This window comes from Anolis carolinensis, chromosome 3 (genome assembly GCF_035594765.1).
Source record: "Anolis carolinensis isolate JA03-04 chromosome 3, rAnoCar3.1.pri, whole genome shotgun sequence".
Classification (NCBI taxonomy): domain Eukaryota; kingdom Metazoa; phylum Chordata; class Lepidosauria; order Squamata; family Dactyloidae; genus Anolis; species Anolis carolinensis.
Genome location: NC_085843.1, coordinates 78,463,086 through 78,482,237, shown reverse-complemented (window position 1 = coordinate 78,482,237; position 19,152 = coordinate 78,463,086). Strand labels below are relative to the sequence as shown.

Here is a 19,152-nt window from a genome sequence, read left to right as displayed (position 1 = left end):
TTTCTCATGGTCATTTTATATATACGCGGATCAGCTATATCAGCCACGGAGCCCTTTTTGAAGCAAAAGTTTCTCATAGAGCCCCAAGAAATGTTTATATATTTATGTGTGTGTGTGTGTGTGTGTGTGTGTGTGTGTGTGTGTGTGTGTGTCAGGCTTGGGCTGGGCCAGTGGCAGATGGATGGAGAGTGTTTCTGTGCCATGCAGGAAAGGCACAATCAAAGCACCCCCAGCAGATGGCCGCCTATCCTTTGTAATAATAATAATAATAATAATAATAATAATAATAATAATAATAATAATAATAATAATAGAAAACCCAAAAGCCATCCAGTCCAACCACCTTCTACCATGCAGGAAAAACATAATCAAAGCACCCCCAGCAGATAGTCATCTAGCCTTTGTAATAATAATAATAATAATACCAGAAACTCCAGAGATCATCCAGCAGCTATGCAGTAAAAGCACAATCAAAACACCCCAACAGATGGCCACCCAACCTTTGTAATAATAATAATAACAACAACAGAAACCCCAGAGGCCATCCAGTCCAACCCCCTTGTACCATGCATGAAAAACACAATCAAAGCATCTCCTGAGCAGTGGGGGGTAGGGTTTTGGAAGCAAAGAAAGTGGGGGCAGGGAAGGGTCTGGGCAGCAAGGAAAAGAGTGTGCCAGGGGAGAAAGGGCCTGTGCCCTGGGAGAATGCTGCTGCTGCTGTTTCTGGAAGCTCAAAGGTTTAATTTCCCTGCATTTCTCAGGAGCAGAAAAAATGAGGTGTGAAGCAGTATGGCACAGTGGAGCCCCTCATTATCACCAAGGCTCCACAGAGCACAGTTTGAGAACCCCTGAGCTATATTATCCTCTATTCTTTTTCAATACAATTGTCTAAAGCATTTGATGTGCTATGCAGACTTTCGGCTTCTTGGCTTTAAATTGGTTCCTTATCTATCATCCATGTCAAATGGTAGTTCACCCGGAAAAAATTGGACATATTTCAGCTGATCCTCAGACAGCATCTGCCACTCCTTCCAATCTCAGCCTCTAGTGCCTGAAAACAGCTGTCTCACTCTGCCTCATAGTAGTACAAGTCCTTACGCAACATTCCAATAGCTTCTTCATTTAGTGCAGGGATAGGGACCCCAACAATGCATTCATGGGAAGGTCCAAATTGGAAAAATTACCTTTTGAAATAAAGCTGCCAGAATCTCTCAAACAGCATAACCAATGACCATGCTTACTAGGGGATTATGAGTGTTTTAGTTGAAAAAGTGACTTATCTAAGCTCTGGGAAAGTTGTTATTTCTGTGGTAGTGCTAGGCTGGCTGAAAGCCATTTCTATATTTTATTTTTCCTGGAACTGCTGAGTTGCAAAAATGTAAATCTTGAATATCTGGACATCAGCTGCTTCATAAGGCATTATGCATTTGTGATTTCTGCAATTAAAGGAAATGAAAGATCTGGTATCCAATCAACTTTTATATGTCATCCATTCAACTTGACAGAAAGTTTAATTATTGCTATATTCAGTGATGAATGGACTAAATCATGATTATTATCTATAAATGTAAGAAATAAATTAGCCATAAAAGGGTAATCTAGGTACATTGAAGTAGAAGAAAGCTGTGCAGTACTGTCCAAGGCTAGTAGTGACATCCAGGTATGTAATATCTGATCCAGGATCTGATCCCAGGTTTTCTGCTTTAACCTGGATTACATGAGTCCTCACTGCCAGATAATCTGGGATAAACAGAAAACTTGGGATTAGATCCTGGGATAAAGGGCCTGTTTGGTAGGGCCCACAGTCTTTCAGGGGGAGTGTAACCCCATCCAGAACTGGTTGATATACTGCCATCCCTAGGTTGGGATGACAAGCACCTCTGTCTTGCCTGGATTCAATTTCAATTTGTTTTTCCTCATTCAGTCCATTACCTCTTCCAGTCACTCATGTATCACAGAATACCTGCTTCTTCCTATGCAGACAGTATTCTCTCTGTAGCTGAAGTAATAGGTTCTACATGTTGGTCCAGTTGAACTCACTGGCTTTTCACAAATAACTGTATTTTTCATTCCGATACATTTTTTTCTTGCATCTGCTTCCATAGGTAGTTCTTTATAGAGAGAAAATAGTACCCCAGAAGCAAGCTTCTGAAGTAGTTATTAATAATTTAAAATTATGACAAACAGAATTCTCATAGAAATGTGATTTTATTTTATGAAAAATAATATAAAAGAATATGAAATGTTTTAGCATGAACACTTCTCCTTTGATTGACAACACCAAGCCAGTTTTGTTTTTAATCTTCCCTTCTCTAATTCTTCCATTGGTTCTTATCAGTATGCAATGCTGACTCCCTTTTGGACTTTATCTGTGTAGTATCTATACCCCACCCTACATTAAAAACCTTTGAATGGCTCCAAAAAGCACTAATCTAGTTATAGAATTTGAAACAATACAATAATGAAATAAATCAAAACACATTAAACTTCAGTAATAAGTTAAAAACAATTTTAAAAGATTTAAAAATTATTATTTTATGTACACTGTATTTGGAATAAGAAGTCTTTGATAACAGACAAGTTTGAACCTGTCACCTAAATTACATGAGTGCTGGCACTAGTCGATTCTCTCAGAGGAGGGCAATCCAGAACTGGGTGCTACAACTGAAAAGGCTCTTTCTCATGTCCTAACTCAGTGTTTGATCTCACTGGTGGAATAGAGTAAGAAACCTCCAGCAGATCTTAATCCTTGGACAGGGACATATGAGAAAAGGTGTTTCCTCAAGCATTAAGGTCCCAAGCTGTTTAGGGTTTTAAATGTTCCCATGTGTACCTTGAATTAAGATCAGAAATATATGAGCAGCTAATACATTTCTTTTATGATTAGCACAATACACTGTCTATATCAGGCATGGGCAAACATTTTTGCCTTGGGGCCACATTGTGGGGCTGGCCGGGAGCCCTCCTGGGTGAGGGAGGGGCCAGGAGGGGGGTGGAGCAGGGCCCAGGTCATCCTCGGGTTGTCCTCCTGGTATAAGGACAGGGATGCTCACCCTATCCTTATGCCGGGAGGAAAACAAGACATGCGGCGATTGCCTCAATCCTCCTCCCCAGTACTCTTCCTTTGATCTTCAGGCTGTCCTCTCAGCATTATGCTGGGAGGAGGGTGAGGCAGGCAACGTCCAAGAGTGCTCTGGAGGGGTCTCAACCACTGCATGCCTTCCTTGAGCCACCCGCACTCTCCATATGCCGAGAGGAGAGCAGGACACATGTGGCTGAGAGTGCTCCAGATGGCTTTCAGCTGCAGCGTGCCTTCCTCCCCCATCCTTTCTGCATAAGGGCTGCCACATCGTTATGCCAAGAGGTCAGGGAAAATGAGGAGGGCCTGAGATGGCACCCAGGGAGCCGCATCCGGCCTCCCGGGCCTTAGTCAACAGTCAAATTGCTGCATTTTGCACTAGCTGCAGTTTCTGAACCTTGTTCAAAAGCAGCATGTAGAGTATATTGCAGTAGTCTAACTGGGAGGTTACCAGTAAATGGATTACTGTGGTTAGCAGCAGTCAAAACTAACACAAAGCACTCCATGCTCCACTTCTGTCTACAGTGACAAGGACATATCTAGGAGCACTCACTGCTCCTTCATAGGGTGTGCAATCCCATCCAGGACAGGCTGCTTACCCAATTTCCAAATCAATGAACTATAGAGCCTCTTCCATAGTGAGATTCGATTTCAGTTTATTGGCTCTCATCCAACCGAGGCACAGGCCCAGCACCTGCACAGCCTCCTACTGCCATCCCACAAAACCAGTACAATAAGATACTAAGATCAATAGTTTGAAAAGCCATGTAGAGATCCAGGAAGATCATAATGGCAGCATTCCCCCTCTCTTTCCCCCTTAGAGCCACTACAGACATTTCAGTACTGCACCCTGTCCTAAAACCAGAATCAATGTGAGATGACATTTTTCATAGATTTACAGATGCTGAGTCAGTCATTTGAGTGAATGCAAGCCAATTATGGTAGTTTTGATTTAGTACATTTTTCTCAAATTATGGGGAAAAATATGTAATCAGCCACAATCCAGTGAAGAGCAATCAAATGTGCAAAAAGGTTTTCTATCAATCAGTGTTGGCCAACCTAGGGCACGTGTGCCAGAAGTGGCACGCAGCACCCTCTCTCCTGGCACGCACACCATTGCCCGCTTCCACAATTTTCCCATTTCTCCACCCACGCCCTTGGTCACTCGCTCACTTGCAGCTTGTCCGCTTACTCACTCACTTGCCCCCACTTACCTACTCATTTGCCCGCCCATCCGCCTTGCTTGCCCCTTGCTTGCTTGCGCTCACACACACAGACACACCGCACCCCCAGGCTTGCCAACCCCCAAATTGCCAACCCCAACCCATCCTTCCATCCCCCACCCCCACCCCTGTTTGGGCTCTCCATCTCTAAAAGGTTTGACATCACTGCTATAGATAAATTACTCCAGTCATACATTCAGAAGACTGCCAGGGTGGAGGGAAGGTTCTTCACATCAACAGTCTGGTTTCAGTAGAGATAATTTTCCATCTGTCACTTCAGAAGTCCACTACTTTCTGCACAAAGTTAAGCTCGCCATATTACTGGTGACTTCAGTAATGAAATGGTACTTCTTCTGTTCACTACAGGAAAGAAAGAAGGGCCACAATTCTTGCAGATTTCTAAATTGGAGAGGTTGTTGTCTCTTGAGTTGCTAACTCTTCAAAACATCTGATACTCTGAAGGGGATTGGGGATGTAGTCCAAAGGTTTGGGGATAAAATTCACAATCAAGATAAGTCATTTTTAGACTATATTTTCTTATAGCCTGGGAGATTCTGGTTGCTGTTGACCAAAAATGTATGTTTTCCAAGCTCTGCTGGAGCGAGGTAACAAAACACAGAATTTAAAGCACAACTAAAGATCCACCTCTTTTGGCAGATCTAGCCAATCAATTTTAAATGATTCATTTAAAATTAACATTCTACTATTACTACTATATTTTAATCTTTTTACCATGTGTTTCAATATATGTATTTTATTTTATGTATTTTATGTTGATGTGTTTTGACCGTGTTGTTTCCTGCTTCAAGCCATGAGGAGAGGGAGGTAACAATTTTTTTTCTTGTCCAGGCAGAGGATACATTAGGGAATTCTCATGATCTGTACCCTGATCATGAATAACAAACAGTCACAGACACACAACTCTTTGCTAGATATTCATAACTGCCCAAGTGAATTCAGACAGGATTTCTGAATTAAAATGTATATTTCCTTCATTTTGAAATGCATGTTTCACAGCATGTATAATCTCAGATGAGGCATTCATGTGACAGAAAAGAGGAAATGCCTCTTTGAAGTATTTCTTGCTATTTTCAGTTCTTGCATACTGTACTTAGAAAAATAAGTACAGCTTTTTTCAGTTTTTTAATGCATACCATAGTTAGCCAGCATGCTGTAGTAGTTTCAGTAATGGCTACCTATCTGGCATTTCTCAATGAGATAAAGGTCTGAAACATTTTGGTTTCAATAAGAGAATTAAGAGAGTTCTTAAAACATCCTACTACACAATTATCACATCGATGCCAGCTTAACTGTAAAGCCTCTCTCCTCTCTTTAAGGAGGAGCATCTGGAATTCTCCGCCAGAGAGCTGCTCTAGTGCTCATCATATTCAAATGGCAACTAAAGTGGTATCAAAGTACTATAATTATGTTATTTGAAAAATACCTTCAGTGCATAGTCAAAAGAAAAGTCACACTCCACTTCATAGTCAAGTTTCTTCCACTGTACATAACAGACTGGCAGTCTTGTTTTGTGATAACCAAAATGGAGGGTGGTTGCTTCTTTTGTTGTGTCTTATTCTCTGTGGAAATGTTTTGCCAATCTTTTAAGGGCTGTGTGAGCCACACTTTAAAGGGGAAATGTCTTGTTTGCAGGTCATAGTCCACACAGCAGCATGCCCATGCCAATATGATCCCATCTCTATTCCTGACAAGTACTTTGCCAACAAGGGAATAAATAATCCAAAGGCATTCCCACCTCCCTACACACACACATCTTATTTGAGAACTGCTGTTTGCCAGAGACATTGTGCCTTCTGCTAAAAGTCATTTTTCACCATGAAAAGGAACCTCCCCCAGATTCAGCACAGCCTGTAGGTGTTCATTTCCTTCTTTTCTCTGTTCTGTTAATTTTGGAACAGTCTTTCTGGGGGGGGGGGGGAGATAAAATTCTTGCAGACCAAGAACACATTGTGTCAAAAACAGAGGAAGCAAATGGTGTTTGATGCACTTTCCTATTGACAAGGACATATATGAGAACCATTAAGATGTGATGGGGGAAGAATAGTCCCAACTGCTCAGTGTGCATATTTGCTTTTCCAGAAGAATAGTACTTTGAAGCTGTACTAAATGAAAAGAGTAAGAAAGAAGGAGGGACGTCAGTTGTTATACATACATTATTGTTTACCACAGGATTTGACTTTTTGTTGAGGTGGCTGTTGATTGGTAACTTTCAAGTACTTCAGTTGTGTTTTCAGCTAATAAGCCACCCACTCAAGCACCCATGTTAATTGAATTGCTTTTATAAACAAAGACCTGTCATGGGGAGTGTGTTTCGAAAAGAGAAAGATGTCCTCCCCCACTCTAAATTTGACAGAACAGTGCAGCTTCTGTAGCTAAACTAACATACATAGCTGCAAGGTCTCTGCTTTAAAAATAATGAAAAACAGGAGTAGCAAATAAGATTCCAAAAGAAGATTGTTTCATAGAAAAGAACATTATACAGTAGATGCTTCTAAGAGCCATTTCCCCCCATTTCGAAAAGATATGAACCAAACCATTTGTTCTTTGTAGCAGAGAGAATGGTTTGGAAACAACTTGCTATACTTGGACCATAGAAGCAAAGCAGTCTCTTGCTATAATCTCCCCTTATAGATACCACCAGGAAACCTTCAAGAAAAACGGGGATGCATAAATACAATAAAGAATTGTAGAGAGAAGAGTACATCCATGAATTGAGAAGAGTACATCCATGAATCCAAGAATTGTAGAGAGAAGATCCACCCATTATGTCAGAGATAATATAGAGGAGGAAGCATAGTTCAGTGGTAGATGCCATTTTGTGAATCATTGCATGTAAAAGGTCACAGGTTCAATGATTGACATTATCACTATTATTAGTATTAAGCCTTCTCCCTAAAGTGGGTACAGCTCCATGCCTTAATCAGTTTGTATGCTCCAAGAGTGGGAACCATTCAGTCAACAAGCTGCATACAGTGCTTGGAGGTGGTTGATTTGGAAGCCCTCAAGTATTCCCCAACAACCCCAAACTGCTGTCCAAAAAGATTTCCACTGAAAAACTGAGGGTTTTTTTTTTAAATCCAAAATGGGGACCAATTTAGCTCCATCTATGTTGGGCCCCTCAAAGCAATCTGAGGGCCCTTCCAGACAGGCCCTATATCCCAGGATCTGATCCCAGGTGTTCTGCTTTAAACTGGATTATATGAGTCTGTACTGCCAGATAATCTGGGATAAACAGAAAATCTGGGATCAGATCCTGGAATGTAAGATATGTCTGGAAGGACCCTTGGTTTTACTTTAAGAAGTAGCCAAAAAGCACAAAACATCCTTTGAGTTTGCTAAAATGGCACCCTCAATGTGACACTTCATTTCTATAGAGTTCAAGGGATGTCAAAAATGGCAGCATGTGGGTCTTTGAGCTCTATCACAAGATATAGATAACGTGACCTAGATGGTCCAATCAACAAAAGGCAGGTTCCTATACTAATATATTGGAAAGTTTGTTTTGTTTATTTGTTTGTTCAAAGCAGAGATCTTCTACCTTCACAATGTGTTACTAACAAATAGTAATACAATACATAGTTCTTTTATTTTAATTTTTAAATTAAAAATATGGAAATGTGTCTAAATTTTCATCCCATCTACATTTTGAAAAAATGAGTAAATTAGTACTACCAAAAAACCAAGGGTTTTTCAAATCATTGTGTCATTTCATAACAGACACCGGTTTATGCACTAATTTTCTCAAAAAGGCAACACATTGTGAATAATATTATTTTTGTGGTGTTACTTTCAAGCTCTGCTTCATTGTATCTGTTCCAGGGTGAGTTTTTAAAAGATTACTGTCACATTGCTGATTAAGATGTATCTCCCTTATATGAATCAAAAAGCAAAACCCCAGCTGATAAGTAGACTGAATTATTTGGAAATTTACTTTGATAAATTAAGGCCAATTTGTAACCACAGGGGAACTGACAGAACAGTGGGTTGCTGGCTGCTAGCCTGACAACCGTATCAGTGAAGTTTTGCTTTAACGATAACAACAATAAGACATAAGAAAGTAGAGAGATCCCAAAGGTAGGATTTAAACATTTTTCTTTATTTGCTAAAGAAGAGTCCTAAAACTGCTTAAGCCAATGAAGCTGCACATATGTTAATGCAGCTCCACTGATGCAAGCAGTCTCAGAACCACTATCTAAACTGTGGTATTTAGAAGATAATTCAGTTGAAACATTAGCTCTTGCCTGAATAGATTTTACTCTTAGTTTTCCTTTCAGCACGTTCTGTTTGAGCTCTTTGCCTCTTTTTATAGCTTAACTACAATACAGTGATTTACCAAAAGAAATGTTCTTCTTTCAGAAATTACCCCCTTCTAATTTAAAGATTTTTTAGAGGAGCTATAAACAACACTTCCCAGCACTTTCCATCATTCATTAATTCATACCTCAATTTCACAACCAAAAAATATGTTCAAACCAGATTACATTGATAAGATGCCTATCAAAAATCTAAATCTAAATTAAATAGAAAGCAGACATTCATAAATGCAATTTAAAACGCAACAGTGAAAGGAATAGGCCTAGACCCAATTAAAATTCAATCCAAAACCAGCCTCTAAGAGTTTGCCAGCCCCAGAGTGTTTAATAGGTATTTCAGCTGTGTGAAGAAGGTCACAATATGAAAGGATATTATATCTCCAGGTTGTGCTAGTGGAAGTATTTCATTACTGGATGGCCCTGATAGATTTGGATCCTAATCAGAACTCAGTCAGTCTTATTTTAGCCCCAGAACAATGTACCAGACAAAGATATGGTTAAATATCTGCTGGTGGAAGAACAAAGGTTTCCCTCACTTCCCAATTGATTCAGTGATAGATAGATAGCTAGATAGATAGATAAACAAATTTCAAACATACTTTTTGTAACATGCTTTCATCCAATCAAGGATTTCTCTGCCAGTGTGTTGATATCCTCATGCCCTGACATCTAACAGAGGGCTTCTCCAGACAGGGTAAATGTATCTGGAGTTTGTTGGGTTTGTAGCTGCAGTTAGGAGAGGGGAGTTGACTGTCCAAATGACATTTTTGTTGGACCTAACCATTTTCCAGCAATTCCAGAGATCTTTAACGTTTTGTTCCTGTATAAAAGCATATGCATATACACAATTACATTTCCATTGTCCCAGATATTTCAGGGCCATTTCCAAGCACTGGGTGCAACATTTTATTTCTGCACAGAATATATGTGTTTTTTTTTAAAAAAAGATAAATATTTTAACAGTAAAGTTCTACAATAAGAAAGCATTTCCCTCCCAGAAATATGAATATATCTCTCTGTAGTTCATTATCACAAGAGCCAAGGTGGTGCAGTGGGTTAAACCCTTGTGAACTGCTGACCTGAAGGTTGCTGGTTCGAATCAGCAGGATGGGCTGAGCTTCCATCTGTCATTTCTAACTTTCGGGGACATGAGAGAAGCCTCCCAGTAGCACACCCTGGGTAACATCTCTGTAGACTGCTAATTCTCTCACACCAGAAATGACTTTCAGTATGTTCTCAAGTCGCTTCTAACATGATAAAAATGTATCACAGAAAGAACAATTGAAATATGCAGATCCTTTTTTTTCAAATGTGCTATCATTTTAATGTGTAAATTTGAAAGTTGTGTTTTAATTAAAAATATTTTTTAATCCAAACACATTGGCTTTGGAACTGTATTTCACATAAATTGCACGGGATTCCTTCAGGCTTTCAAACCAGACTTTACATCCTGTTTCTTCAGTGCTGGCTTATCATAAGAGTGTAATTGTTTTTGTGTGACTTAAAACAGCTTTTAAATGCTTGTGGTTGCAAATGTGGCTTGACTAATGGGTCTGTACTCAACATTCATTCTTATGTATGTCACTTGATGAGTTTATGGTCCTGAAAGTATAGTTTAATTAATTATGCATATTAATTAAAGAGTAAATTGCATTTGTGTACCAAAGGAATATATGATGGGTTGCTGTGAGTTTTCTGGGCTGTATGGCCGTGTTCCAGAAGCATTCTGTCCTAACATTTCACCCACATCTATGACAGCCATCCTCAGAGGTTGTGAGGTCTGTTGGAAACTATGCAAATAGAGTTTACATATCAGTGGGATTTTCAGGGTGGGAGAAAGAACTCTTGTCTGCTTGAGACAAGTATGAAAGTTGCAATTGACCACCTTGATTAGCATTGAATGGCCTTGCAGTTTCATAGCCTGGCTTCTTCCTATCTGGGGGAATCCTTTTATTTATTTATTTATTTCCAGTATTTATATTTTGCCCTTCTCACCCTGAAGGGCACTCAGGGCAGATCACATTATACACACATAGGGCAAACATTCAATGCCCATAAACACATCAAACAGAGGCCGAAACAGACAGACGCAGAGGCAATTTAACCTTCTCCTGAGGGGATGTTCGATTCTGGCCACAGGGGGGAACAGCTGCTTCATCATCCACTCTGACGGCACTTCCTCATTCCAGGTCGTAAATTACTTGCCTCCCCACTTTTTTTATAAGGGGTACCTTATTTCCTACTTAATAGATGCAACTATCTTTTGGGTTGCCAGGTCAGCAATGAGCAGGGGATATTTTTTATTTTTAATTGACGGGTGCTCACCCCGCCACGGGCTGACCTCGAACTCATGACCTCATGGTCAGAGTGATTTATTGCAGCTGCTCAACAGCCTGTACCACAGCCCGACCCCGACTCCGATCCTTTGTTTGAATTCCCCTGTTTTCAGGGTGTTGTTCTTTATTTACTGTCCTGATTTTAGACTTTTTTAATACCGGTAGCCAGATTGTGTTCATTTTCATGGTTTCCTCCTTTCTGTTTAAATGTCCACATGCTTGTGGGTTTCAATGGCTTCTCTTTATAGTCTGACATGGTGGTTGTTAGAGTGGAATATTTAGAGTGGAATAGTATTTTCACCATACATCATCACAAAAAATAGCTACGTAAATCATTAGACAGTATTACTTTATGCTAAGATAAATCTTTCAAACACCTTTGGATGGAACACAATAGTTCCATCCAAACAAATAACTCATACTTTTTTTTAAAAAAAAAGAGTGTCAAAAAAGCCACCTCACTGGTGCCTGAAGCCATCACTTTGGAAACCAGATGTGCAAAATACAAACCAGTCTAAAAGAAAAGATTGTGAACCTAATGCAAACTGACATCTAAGGTGGAACAGGGAAAAGAGAACAAGTGCAGAACAGGCTGTTTGCAGTTTGGAAGTCTACATTATGGTGAAAAATCATTTATTTGGGTACTTATTCAGTCATTGTACATAATCCTGTGAGAAGCAGGATGCTCATCCTCCAACTTTGCCTGAAGCAGGGCAAAGTCTGATATGCACTGGAAGTGCAGGAATGTCATGAAGACAACTGGGAGACAACTCAGGGTGAATTTGGGTTTTCATGCCCATGTAGACAAGCCCATGAAGTCTGGAAATTTGGATTTCAGATCCCCACTTGCCCATGGAAACCTAGTAGATAACTTTGGGCAAGTAAAACTCTTGTAGCTTCTGAGGAAGGAAATGGCAGACTTCCTCACAGAAAACCCTGAAATAGATTAACCTTAGGGTTGTCACAAGTTGTAAACAATTTGGCAGTGGACAACAGCAAATATAATTCTGTATGACTATATACTATGAATCAAAAAGGCTAGGTAGGATATAGCTAAAAAAAAAAAAAGAAAAGAAAGAAAACAATTCCACTCAGCTCCTTGAGTTCATTTATCATATTTAGAAAGCTACAATAAACGTACAAGTCAAATCACATAATACTCAAGAAGTAATCTTTTGTATTTTCACATTTCATCTATTGAACATCTACTGTTGAATAAAATCATATTTATCTTGCACTTTGAACTATATATTTCTGTGCTATGTAAAGCTGCCCCAAACTTCTGCTAATTGCTCCTTTTGGGGAAGAAAAATATGAATGTTTGAAAAAGAATTCCTGCAAAGTTACTGATTTTAATGGCTTGATAACCTTCAGAGTAATCCACTAAAAGTAATAAAATTGTAAGACAGAAATAAAGTGTTTTCAATGTGTTACAAAAGCGTGTGACTTGCATAGGAATTATTGGGATATAAAAATATTGAATTTTGGTTCCAGTAGGTAAACATGGCAAGACAAATTATAGAGAAACTTGGACAATTTTTCAGAAAAGAGTGATTTTGAAATAAATGTATTTGAGATGCAAGTAAACAGCTGCTCACTGTGTATTAGTCCAGCATTATAATTATCTTGGCACTCCTGAATCGATGGAATCAAAATCTCTCTCATGAAAAGTGATGACTACAGAACCATTCTCCCACAAGGAAAGGGGAGAATGATTTTGGCAAGGCAAAATGGACATCGCTATAGGGCAGCATCAGTATAATACATTACAAACTGTGTAAAAACAATAAACTAGGTCCACTTCAATAATATGAGCCAAACCTATACACTCTCCCATTGCCTGCATCTGCCTGGCAATGTTGCTTTTCTTGTGTCACTTCAAAAGGGCAAATCTGTGTGAAATGTTATTTGAGTAGGGGGTTTTTTATTCCACAATTTTGAAAAAATACTTTTGGGATGATTCTTCAAATCCAGCAGTCATTGTACCCTGAGGATTTTCAAAGGTAATAATAAGAATAACAAGCTTTCCAAGTTCTGTTATTATTTTCTAACTATAAGAGTTGTGCTGAAAACCTGTTAAGAACATGAAGACAGCAACTAATACAAGTTTTTATTTTTTATTTATTATAAATTGCATGACATTGTAATGATGAAGAGGAAACACCAGCAGTATATCGAACAGTGACTGGGAGCAAAAATAGAGGGAAGGAGGAGCCTTGAATATTCAGACTATCATGTTCTTTGGTGGCCCATTTCATGTTCTTCCCTCTGACTTCTCTTTTTCGTTTCTGTTGATGAATTTGACCTCCATCTTCCCTCCACAGCTAGAGGCACTCCAGGGCATAGCTTACTTAGGAGCCCCTCTAGTGGCATCCCAAAAATTGTCTGTGTTTTCCTCTTCCAGCTGACCTCAAAGCAAGGTAGTGATTCAGAAAAGTTCAAATATAAATGGAATGAATCCATTTTAAAAAAATAGTTTTATAAATTCATTCTGGTTCACACACACTTGACATCCTTACAGACTGCAGGTTACTAATTATTTAGGTATCACTTGAAGTCTGATATGTCTGCAGCTCTGAACATTTTTTCCTTCCAGCTTTGCATGAGCAAAAATACCAGGTTTGAATATCATCAAATGTACGCTGAAAATCAGCTTCAAAATTCATGTGACTTTTAACAAATCACACTTTGTCATGGACTCTGGGGCTCTCTTTTCTAAACACACTTTGTGAGATCCTTCATTCTTTTGACAAAAAACCCAAAGAAACCTTTCCTTTGCTTGTTAATGGAATTTCACCTACACTGTCTTCTATAGATAAGATAGGAAGGGCGTCCTTGAAAAATCACTTCTTTGTCTCTCTCCCATTCTTCGTCTCCCTCCCTCATGCACACACAATAATTCCTGCATGTAAACTTCCCCCATAACTGCTTTTCTTCTTATCATGATGTTACAGAGAGTTTTACCTCATCCAGGCCATAGCATAGTGACATCTGTGTTTTATAACATCTCAAGAGCTCATGTAGCTTGGACTAAAGCTCATATTTTTAAGAATCATTTTTACAAGGTAGACAAAGATGGTGGTAGCAGCAAATACATTCTTCAAAAATCTTTACACTGCGTAAACGTATTATTTTGACATGGTTTCCGTCAACTGCTACTACTCATCAATGGAAGTAGCATATTATTTTCAGTCTGAAACTTCCAAGTTGTGAGCAACCAGAAGGCTTCCCATTCCACCCACCTCCAAAATTAACTATACAATGCAACAATAACACTGAAAGCAAAGCAATGAAATTAGACTTTGGGACTACTGGCTTTTGAGAGTAAAAGGGGTTTTTTTCCTGTATCAGGAGCAACTTGAGAAAAGTTTATTGGTGGGGAGTGAGCTTCTCTTCTCTTTTCTACCTGATAGTTATTTCCATGCATGGTTCCCTGCCTCCAAGAGATTTTCTTCTTGTCAGACTCACTTCCTATTTCACAAGAATGTTGATTATGCAGCCTCCAAGTGTTGTTGACCTCCAAATCCCAGGGCCTTAGTCAAGTGTACTAATGGTGAGAAACATTAGGAGTGGCAGTCTAACAAAACCTAGAGAGCTGCATGATTAACATCACTGTATTATAATATTGTTAGGAGAAAAATCAGATTTGATGGTGTGAAGCAGTGAACAGAAACTAGCAGGAGGGTTTAGGACTCCTCACCCCCAGTATGAGAATCAAATAATACTTTAAAGAGTAACCATTTGGTTGTGAAATATCAGAAATCCCATAATAATGGATCTCTCAATAGGGACCTAATCACATTGAGGTCCTTAAGCTGGAGGACAACAGGAACATCCGTTTGGCAATGTTGGGCAGAGACGAAAATGGTGTTAAGTACTCCACATCACCCCCTTACCCATCATATAGGAGAAACAGTCACTGCCCGGCTTCCCTCCATGCTGTACCCACCCGTGTTCTCAGAGCTCTGTCCTAGGATGGAGCCAGGATGGAGGGATGTAGCTCTGCATCATGTGATAGGCTCTGGTGGGCTCCATCCTGGAAACGTCATAGGGTAGAGCCTAAGTCCCGTGTGATAAAGTGGTAAGAGTAATCAAATGTTCAAGACAGAAGCAGTCAATCCCATAGGCACCCACTTATGTCCAGACCCATAAAGAAACAAACCCAGTCGTCTTTGTAAAAATAAAGAGAAGTAGCTTTGCATGCAAATTACTCATGTATGATCAAATTCATAGTCGAAGGTGGGGAAAAGAACAGAAGGGATGCAGGTTGAAGTTATACAGGTGAGGAGGTGCAGTTAAGCAAACAAACAGGATGCTACCAAACATGCAAATTAACTATAGTGAGTCTTGGGATGCAAAGATTGCTCTCGCTAACAGATTTAACAACTTGCGCTCAAAACTAGATGCCTGGAAAATCTATGAAAATCTATAGACAAATTCATAAAATGATGAATACATTCTAAGAAAAAGTGCAGTACAACTCACCATGGTGGGAAGAACATTGACTTGGTGATGCATTTGCCCCTTTAGTAGACTATCCAAGGGCTTATATATCTGTAATATCAAGGTATCTGCTGTTGCCTTTACACCAAGCTTGGACTAAAAAAATACGACATATTCAAATAGTGCACCTTTCTCCAACAGTTCTTTAAATAAAAGTGTCCTAAATAAAGTATGACATCTTGATGGTCACATAAGTTTTTCTCTCAATGAAATGGACCAAGCATGATAATAATGTACATGTTCCTGCTAGTGAAGTAAGTGGAAGAAGTAACCTATAGTTAGTTATCATCTAATGGAGAAAAATGAAATTGGTAAGGATGGGAATCGTGACCCACCAGATGTTGTTGGGCTGCATCTCTTAGCATTTCTCAGCATTAGTTATATAGGACTTGCAGTCCAACACCATTTAGAAAAGCATATGATTGCCATTCTGATATATACAAAAACAAAGATAATAGCTGCTAGAATAAAAAGCAATGCTCACTGGTGTCCTAGATTAGCTACTTAGTTACATTTGCTTATCTAAGTAATGTCTCCTGGCCCACCTTCCCTCAACTCACCTCAAATGACAGCTACTGGATTAGGTGAAATAGGCCCATTCTGCTGCTGATCAGGATGCAAGAAGAATGGCTTTTCTACATCTTTCTTGCCATGTTGCAGCAACTTGTCAGAGGTCCTGTTTTTGGTTGTTTCAGCCTTGTTCACTGTTCCAAGGAGCACAGAAACATCTTCCACTGTCCTAATCAGAGGCTGAAAGGATCTCCCTATCCAATCCAGTGGAGCCCTTAGTAGCGCAATGGGTTAAACCCTTGTGCCAGGGAGAGCGGGTGAGCTTCCTCTGTCAGCTCCAGCTCCCCATGCGGGGACATGAGAGAAGCCTCCCACAAGGATAGTAAAACATCAAATATCCAGGTATCCCCTGGCCAACACCGTTACAGATGGCCAATTCTCTCATATCAGAAGCGACTTGCAGTTTCTCAAGTCATTCCTGACACAGAAAAAAAATCCAATCCAGCAGCTGGCCCTTAAGCTGAGTTAGGGAGGCTTTATCATAGGTAAACAGCAAGACTACAGGTCTTGCAGAGTACAGATCAGTTATAAGTCCATACCTTTAGGGTATGAATATGTAACTGCAATATATCGGCCTACATTTTAATGACTTTTATCATGAATATATCTTAAGCATGCCCACACATACCACAAAACTAGTTTTAATATACTTAATTATCTGTGTAACCTTCGGTAATATTGCTTTATTACATACCACTTTTTAGAATCAAACTTACTTGCAGAACATTTTAAAACAATCACAGTTTCAATTTTCTATAGCCATCAGATTATGACATGCAAGTGCAATGCTTTGTTAATTAAAATGGTATCATATCTATTCCAGCAGGTGATATATGTAGAATCTATGCAATTCAAATATAATCACTGATGTGATGAAAACACAGGTTTTAAACTGCTTAACTCTGTTCTTTAAAAAAAATGAACTTCATTTGAATTACAGTATCATTTAGTACAGTTTTAAAAGGTCAGCATGTCACTACAACAGGGCAAAGTTTAACAGCATGGTCAAAATATTCTCTTTTTTCTTTCTAAAAAGAAGTCATTTTTAATAGATAAAAATCTTCATTTGTGTGTAAAGATTACAATTTCAAATTAAGCCACTATCCTGTGTTACTATAGAAACCCCCATTTGTGACATGTTTGCAGGCAAAAAGTCAAATGATGCATTTTAATGAGGGATAGAAAGAATATTAGCTTCTCTGGAGTTTTTTTAAAATAAGCATTTCTTAATGATCTGGGAACAGCAAGCTAATTAAAAATTCTGGAAAATGGACATTAAATCCTGAAATGACACACGTCATGTTAATTTTAAACAGTAGTCTCCACATTACAGATTATGCATTAGGTACTGCGGGAGGTTGACAGATTGAGAAACATGTTTCCATGGAGATATATGCTGCTTTGCTGGTATTCCCTACAGAAAGTAAAGGGTTCCTTTGCCCTCTTCTCAGTTAGACAAATTAGCTATATATAGCAAAAGATATTAGAAAGCCGAAAACAGCAGTCTGGTTGGGGGGGTGGGGGAGGCAGAGCAAAAGACATTTATGAGTTGAAAGCAGCTCTGCATAACAGAGCTGCTTGCAGTGATGAAGAAGGGAAAAACGCGTATATCATTTATTTATAAGCATTTCTTCCTTCTTGAATGAAAGGCAGTGCTGGAAAAAGGCCGTGTTTTCTGAAAGGGTGCTGCAGCTGACATGAGTTTATTCTGCATGAACTGGTTTATAGCTGGAAGGGAAGCTGAGAGCTAAGAACCTCTCAGACGGCAAAAGAAACAATAGAATTGCCTGTGACCAAAATTGTCTGTGGCAACCACCCATTGAGCTCCCCATGCAATTTATCCCCAACCTTGAATTCCCTCATTTAGTAGCATTCTGAATCAAAGGACTCCAGTAAGCTCAGGTTGCAGTTATTCTTATGAAGGACTAATGCTGTTTCCTCCCAACTTTGTTATACGCCTGTGAGATATGGACCATCTACAGATGTCACACTCAACTCCTGGAACAATTCCATCAGTGTTGCCTCCAAAAAATCCTGCAAATCTCTTGGGAAGACAGGTGGACAAATGTCAGCATGCTGGAAGAAACAAAGACCACCAGCATTGAAGACCACCAGCATCCTATGCCATCAACTCCGCTGAACTAGCCACGTTGTCCAAATGCCTGATCACCATCCCCCAAAGCAGTTAATATACTTCCAACTCAAGAGTGGAAAACGGAATGCTAGTGGACAGGAAAAGAGATTTAAACATGGGCTTAAAGCTAGCCTTAAAAACTGTGGCATAGACACCAAGAACAGGAAAAGTCTTGCCCTTGAGTGCTCTGACTGGAAGTCAATTGTAACCAGTAGTGCTGTGGAATTTGAAGAGGTATGAATGGAGAGTGAAAGGGAAAATGTGCCAAGAGGAAGGGGCCTCAGGCCAACCCTGACCAGGATCACCTTCCACCTGGAAACCTATGCCCTCACTGTAGAAGAACATGTGGGTCAAGAATAGGGCTCCACATTCACCTACGTATCCACCACCAAGACACTACACTTGGAAAGCCATCATACGGGGACAACTAGGGGTCGCCCAAGTAAGTAATACTGTTTCCTGCACAGTACAACAATCACAGAAGGTGTTAGTTAGTTGCATTTTGTTTTTGCTGAAATTAATAGTTCTGAACACCATAACACCACATCCCTTTTGCTGCTCTCCTTCAATATTTGTCCTCCAGATCGCACCGCCACTTTATGACCCTGTCCTCTGTGGTTTTTACTCCTACTTCCTTTCTCACCTCGAGTTTTAATCTAGTGTTCATGTGGCCCGCCCTTGGTTTTATTGTTCTTTGATCTTGTTTAATGTAGTGTATATTTTCTTTTATTGTGTTGTTTAATGTGCTATGATTTGTTGTTCTATTATATTTTGTTATATTGTATTGTTCTGGGCATGGCCCCATGTAAGCCACCCCGAGTCCCCGTTGGGGAGATGGTGGCGGGGTATAAATAAAGTTTATTATTATTATTATTATTATTATTATTATTATTATTATTATTATTATTATTACCAGAGAACCAGTGTGGTCTAGTGGTTTGAGTGTTGGAGTTCTCACTCTAGACTTAGAATC

At 39.4% G+C, this 19,152-nt stretch overlaps 1 protein-coding gene across 2 annotated transcripts in view; it reads left to right on the top strand.

The window, feature by feature from the left end:
* kcnj6 (potassium inwardly rectifying channel subfamily J member 6) overlaps nucleotides 1-19,152 on the top strand; it is a 173,969-nt gene that overhangs the window by 59,228 nt on the left and 95,589 nt on the right. The window contains exon 1 of one of the 2 annotated variants that reach the window (XM_062975088.1): nucleotides 5,492-18,621. The exons of the other annotated variant lie outside the window; for it this stretch is intronic. The gene's annotated coding sequence lies outside the window, so the exon portion shown is untranslated. Of the gene's footprint in view, nucleotides 1-5,491; nucleotides 18,622-19,152 lie in introns of those variants that run through there. 2 annotated transcript variants of the gene reach the window in all.